The sequence below is a fragment of the Arachis ipaensis genome, chromosome B09, assembly GCF_000816755.2.
Source record: "Arachis ipaensis cultivar K30076 chromosome B09, Araip1.1, whole genome shotgun sequence".
In the NCBI taxonomy this organism is placed as follows: Eukaryota; Viridiplantae; Streptophyta; class Magnoliopsida; order Fabales; family Fabaceae; genus Arachis; species Arachis ipaensis.
The window spans coordinates 17299766-17306964 of record NC_029793.2 but is presented as its reverse complement, the minus strand read 5'-3'; positions in this window follow the sequence as shown (position 1 = coordinate 17306964).

Genomic DNA, 7199 nt, shown 5'->3' with positions numbered 1-7199 from the left:
TTTGTTATTTACATTATGTTTGGATCAATGGAAATTAGAAGAAAAGAAAACATAAGAAAGAAAAATTGATGAAAAATAAATTTTTTTTTTTTATTGGATCAGCATAGAAATTAGATGGAAAGGAAAAATAATGACGTGAGGCCTACATCCAAGTTTTCTTTCCAAATTTGCGGAGAAATCTGCTTAAAGTTCCAAAATAAAGGTGAAATTATTAATATGTCCATGCTTAAAATTAAGCAAAATTTATAATATTTAATAGAAAATAAAAAAATAAATTTTAAAAAATATTATTATTTNNNTCTTCCTACTTTTCCTTCTATCTAAACAAAAAAAAAAATTTCTTCTTACTTTCTTTTCATCCAAACAATATAAAAAAAAAACAACTTTTTCTTTTATTTTCTTCCTTTTCATTTTCTTTTCTTCTATTTTCTTTTCTTACATTTTTCATTTTGCATCTAAACAAAGTGTTACACTCAAAATTATCATGTGATGTTGTTAATAAGTGGTGCATTATAAAACTGCCACATGTATAAAATGTGCTTTCTCTGATAGGTCATTCATAACAGCATTATGAGAGTCAAGGAATTCTCTTTTTCGTTATTTTGCTGGTAATTAATTAGATATAATTAGATTGTTGTCTAAGGCTCTAAAAATTTGGACTTTTTTTGTGGAAACTTGAGCTTTTTTTGTGGAAACATATTGGCTACTCGAATTTCGATTCTCTAAAGTTTGAATTTAACTTTAAAGAGTAAAATGTGATTTCTCATCATTTATTTTATAGGTGAGACTAAGAATAAATATGAGAGAGAAATCATTCAAGAATAAAAGATCACACTTTATTCTCTAAAGTACAAATTTAAAATTTAAAAGATCCAAATTTTAGCTAGTCTACATAAAATTATAACTTGGAAGTTTTTAATGTCTTCGTCGAAGTAAAATAAGCTTTGTTTTTGTTGGCCATTTTTTTTCAATAAGGGCATTCTACCTTTGTTTTCATATCAAATTGAAAGAACATTCAAAGCAACATTTATTTCAGGTAAAAAAAAGTAACATTTATTTTTGTCACATTAATGAGAGTATGAGAGACAAATTTAGTTTAGTAAAATTACAAAATACAAAATACAGACATTTAACTCAACTCATACTATATTAATTTTGACTTATAAATTATTAATAAGTAAAAAATATAAAATATAAAATATAGATTTTTAACTAGATTATACTAGTTTTGACTTACAAAGATTAAATTTTGGTGTGAAAAAAATAAAAAATATTAATTTTAACTTATAAATTATTAATTAGGTAAAAAATGTAAAATATAAAATATAAATTTTTAACTAGACTATACTAATTTTGACTTACAAAAATTGAATTTCGGTATGAAAAAAAATAAAAAAAATCATAACGAATTAAAGAATCACCTAATACAAATAAAGAAATGTTCCCATCAAGACGCAGAAAACGTCTTTTTTTAAAGATATTTTTAATAATTAAAATTTAACATATATAATCACTTAAATTATATTATTTTTGTCAAAATTAGGTCAGACAAATTAATTTGATCAAAAAATAGTGAATCAAATTTTGAATCTGTCTAATGTCTAAGTTATTAGGGGGCTGTAACCACTCTAGGTACACCTGCTTGTTTAAAGCAGCAGTCTTAGCCATTAAATTAGCCGCTCTGTTTGTTGTACGCTGGATGAGCATTAAAGTAGCTGTCCAATTGTGCTGAAGCATCTCTTTGATTTTGTCAAGCAGATCAGAGTCATTCGTAATCATGCTGGTTGTGCCTCGCGAAACAAGAAGAAACGCATCAAGATTATCAGTTTCACATATGACCTCTTTATACTCGCAATCCCAAGCCATAACAAGCCCTCTCCAAATAGCATGAAGCTCACAAGAGAGAACACTAGAAAGAGGTATACTGGCAGAACAACCTTTCATCCAAATTCCCATGTTGTCTCTAATAATACATCCAAAACCAGCTAATTGCCCATTTTCAAAAACGCTTGCATCGCAGTTCACTTTACAGACATTCATTGGAGGTGGTTCCCAGTTATATTGCAAAGAGGAAGGAATAATATGTTTTTGGTTGGTAACAACCTTAGAGAAATCGTGAGCAGCATGTTGAACTAAGTGAACAATTTTCTCCTTACTCCATGGATCATCTTGATGGAAGATGTCATTGTTCCTATCCCTCGAAATCCACCAAAAGGCCGCTGCAAAGAGAAACTCATTTTTGTTGAGGTTAGAATGAATCCAAGACACAAAATCCAAACTAGAGTCCTCAGCGGTCATTCCCAAATTTAAGATAATTCAAATCTGACGAGCTTTTTGGCAAGTCCTAAAGCAATGGTTAATATCCTCTAGAGCAAGATAACATCGCTGACAAAAATCAGAAGTAGCAAGACCTCTTTGAAACCGGTAACTAGCTGTGGGAACTCCGTTGTTGAGACAAAGCCAGAGCAGACACTTTATCTTCTCCGGTATTCTCAAGCGCCAAAGCCAAAGCCAATTTTCATTATCGTTCCAGCCAAATTTCTTCTTCAATAGCCATTCATACCCGCTTTTAGTCGAGTAGGTGAGAGTATTTGAGTTCGTCCAAAACCAAACTGTTTTATCTCCTGCCTGCTTGATAGGATCAAAGAGCATCAAATCAAGTTTAACTTCTTCCGGAATCATTGTGCAAAGAATATCCCACCGCTAATGTCCATGGTACCAGACATCTTCTAGCTTCAAGTGAGAATCAGAGATGTGCACAAAAGAAAGCAAATGAGCTAGCGTTCCACATGGTCGCCAAGCATGATACCAAAAGGATTAAGACATCCTGCCTGTACACCAATCAAAACCATCACGAAGCTTTTTTATTGTCTTATAAATCACTCGCCAAGTTCTTGAAACATTATTAGAAAAATTGGGTGAAAAGCAAGACCTCCCAGATAAATATTTTGCCAACATAATTCTTACCCAAAGTTTATCTTTATTATGCAGTAATTGCCAAACAAGCTTTCCTAATAAAGTAAAATTTATACACTGAGTATCTCTAATTCCCAAGCCTCCATATTTTCTTGGAGTGACAACTTTGCTCCACTTGACATAATTTAAGCAATGCTCCCCCACCTTTCCCTTCCACAAGAATTTTCTAAGCACAGAATCAATCTTTTGACAAACCGAAGTAGGAAAAAGAGTCACTTGCATCTGATAAATAGGAAGAGAAGAAGCAACAGATTTAATTAAGCAAAGCCTGCCTGCTCTGTTAAGGAGCCGACCTCTCCAATTAGCTAGCCTATTCTTGATCTTCTCTAAAGAGTCCGAAAAAATAGACCTAGCAGCTCGAGGATGATTAAGGTTCACCCCCAAGTATTTGCCTAGGTCACTAGTAAAAAGAATATGAGAAACACCAGACAACATTTCTTTCCTTCTATTAGAGATATTTCTAGAACAAATAGCTTTAGATTTTTCATGTTAACCTTCATACTTGAAGCTTTGCAGAACAACTCCAAGGTATGCATAACATTCTGAACTTGATTTTTCTTCGCTTTACAAAAAAGGAGGAGGTTATCTACAAACATCAAGTGAGAAACTCTAGGTCCTCCTCTAGAAACAGCCACACCATCCCAAATACCCTCGTCAACTTATTTGGAAATGAAGCATGTCAATCTCTCCACGCACAAAACAAATAAATAAGGAGAAATTGGATCTCCTTGCCTGAGCCCTCTGCGAGGTTGGAAGCTGTCCAATCTATTCCCATTACAAAGGATGGAAAGATTTGAAGTCTGAATACAATTCATTACAAGCCGAATAATTAAAGAAGGAAAGCCAAAAGATTCAAGAGTGTGCTCAAGAAAATTCCAATCAACTCTATCATAAGCCTTTTCTAAATCAATCTTAAAAGCCATAGCTCCTTTTCTAGACTTTGTCCGCTTAAGAAAGTGAAGAACTTCTCGGGCCACAATAATATTATCAGGTGCTCCTCTACCATGTATAAACCCTTCCTAAGTTGGGCTAACAATCTCATCCAAAAAATGTCGTAATCTATTAACCAGCACTTTAGTCACTAGCTTATAAATTACATTACAAAGACTTATTGGCCGAAAATCCTTCAATCTAGTTGGAGGGTCGCATTTAGGGATAAGAACAATCAAAGTTTCCAACAAAAAATGGCTTAAAGTCTCCCCTAAGAATGCTTTCTGAACAGTACGCCACACCTCATGACCCACCACATCCCAATATTCCTTAAAAAAAAAACTTGAAAACCATCCGGCCCAGGAGCTTTGAACGAGCTCATATTATCCAAAGCTTTTTTAACCTCCAACATTGTTACTGGTTTAGACAAATTATCACAAGCATCCTGGCTAAGAGATGGCATAGGAATTTTTCCCATGCAATTAACCTCAACAGGCTCAGTAGAGCAAAAAATATTTTTGAAGAAATGAACCACCTCTCTTTGCAAAACTTCCGGATCATCAGACCAGGACCCATCACTGACCAGCAATCCATGAACCTTGTTAGATTTTCTTCTAATGATGGTTTGCATATGGAAAAAGCTAGTATTTCTATCACCATACCGAACCCATTGATCTCTTGACTTCTGGTACCAAAGCAATTCTTCCTGGGCCAAAACTAGATTATACTCAACTCTCAATTCTTCCTTTTTATGCTTCAAAATCGGATCATCGTCAGCTTCCATTTTTCGTTGAATACAATTCAAATAAGCCTCCAATTCCCTCTTTTTAATAAAAATATTGCCAAAGACCGTAGAGTTGAATTCCAACGAAGCTTCTTGAACCCCCAAGATAGTAATTACCCCCCTTCACCTCATGAATACTCAAAATATCATTAAAATCCCCAACCACCATCCATGGGTCCTGAATGCACAAACCAATATCAAGCAGATGACTCCATAATTCTACTCTATTAGTGGCTTGAGGGCTACCATAAATCGCACTGCAAATCCATCTTCGCCCACCACCATCAATTTCCAAAGTTACACATTGATTCATAGCCCAAAGAATTTTACAAGAAAATTTTAAATTAGCAGAGAGGAACCAAATTCCTCCCTTATGTCCAACAGCATCTACAATCCCTACAGGATAATAGCCTAATCTCCCCCAAAATTCTTTCATAGTTTCAAACCCAATATGATTTTCCACCAAAATAAAAAAAGTTGGTTGAAATTTTCGTACTAACTCCTTACAGTGCACCCGAGACATCTTATTTGACGCCCCCTTACATTCCAATTAATAATATTTAAATGGTCACAATCCATAAAAATAAATTAAATAATTGGAATTTATAATCATTCTACCTCACGTTGATGGACCCCTGTCTCCAATTGTCTTTTGGTGGACTTGCGCCGCAGAACCATCATTCTTCTGTTGAGGTTGGTTCTCCAAGTTTGTTGTTGCACTAGCTTTATCAAGCTCTTTTTGTACTCGAGAATCCGTTGACAATGCTTCAGTAGGTGAGTTTTGAAGCGAAATAGGACGCTGTCTTTTGTGCCCTGCTTTAAAAAAATGAGTACTCTGATCCTTGAAAGCCACTTGAGTTGTTCCCAAAGAGCCAAGCGTAGATGGAGGATCTTTCTTTTCCTTAAGCTCCACCTTTGCATTTGATAAAGACTTCACCTTTGCATTTGATGAGGATCCAGCATGCATGTTGTTAGACCCAAAAGAAAATTTCTTACTCACTAAATTGGAGCTTATTGCTACATTGGCTTTTTTTGGCACCACATTGGGGCCTTTACCCACTTTTTCCTTGCCTTTTCTACTAACTGTAACACATTCACCCTCTTTTGCTTGAGTATCCCTATCCATGCGTGATTCTTGTAAATTATCATGCACAAGACCCGCTGCTCCATGCTTCTCCATAATTGGAATTGATTTGACATTAATTCCAAACTCAAAAGTTGAATTTTAATTTTTTACTGGGATTTGACTACCTTCTGCCGTTTTCTCATTGTTATCCACCGGAAACAGTGATGGAAAATTTTTCTCCTGCACCATGGTTTCCTTCCCAATGCCATTGTTATTCTCTTTCGCACATTCTCTTGTTACATGCCCAAAGCAGCTACATTTTTCACAAATTAAATTCAAGTGCTCATATTCTATGTCATACATATGACCATCAACTTGAATCTTTTTTTATGACTGGAAGTCCCAAGTTAATTTGCACACATGCTCTTGCATACTTTCTCCTCTCTGCAGACTTGGTGGCTAAGTCGATGCGGATCGGTTTGCCAACAGCTGACGCAATTATTTTCATGGCTCTCTCTTGATAATAGTTAATGTTTAAACTTGTGATTCTTATCCAAACCATGGTTGACCCAAAAGTGTTTTCACAAGGTCTAAATGAAGAACTCCAAGGTTTAACCGCAACATAACTACCAGTAATCATCCACGGTCCTCCAAGGAAAACTTTTTCTCTATCCTCCAAGAGATCAAATTTGACTAAGAAATAGCCAAAACCGACATCTAGTACCTCATATCCTCCTTTGGTTCTCCAGACTCCTTTAAGCCTGTACGTGATCGCCGTATAGCTAAAGTTTTTTTCAAGAATTTTAATCACGATGGCATCTTTGTAGGGCTCTTCCAATATCTCTTTTGCTTCTTCAATGAACGTCACAGTTGGTATCTCCGAATCGCCTTGCTTACCAACTACTGTAGCCATCTTATCCCCATCAAGAGAATCAGCAACCTCCAAAGTTCTCCTTGTTGAGGCACCCACAACTTTATCTCTGAACGATATCCGCTGACCTTGAATCTTGTTACTGTCTCCTTTAATCCCCACCTTTTCACCTGATGCATGCCACCTCCACTCTCTCCCTTATTGCTCCCGCCTGCATGGTCGGCTGCCTCGCTATGTGCCACCCTCGAAGACTCTCCCGCTCTCTCCCCTCTCCATTTCAAAATTCAAAATTCAAAAGGAATTGAGAACAAGTATTTTTTTGCTAAATTGATTTGTCCAATCTAATTTTAATAAAAATAATACAAATTAATTTATTTTATATATTAAATTTTAATTTTTAAAAAATATTTAAAAAAAAAGACGTTTTTAACATCTTTATTTAAGTGGTTTTTTGTCATTTTTTTCCTTTCTGCTTCGGCTACCAGTTAAATTATTGCCATCAACCTCATCCAAGTTCCTCCTTTTCACACGTCTCCCAGAAGAAGTCATAATCTCAATTTCAGTCTTCTGTC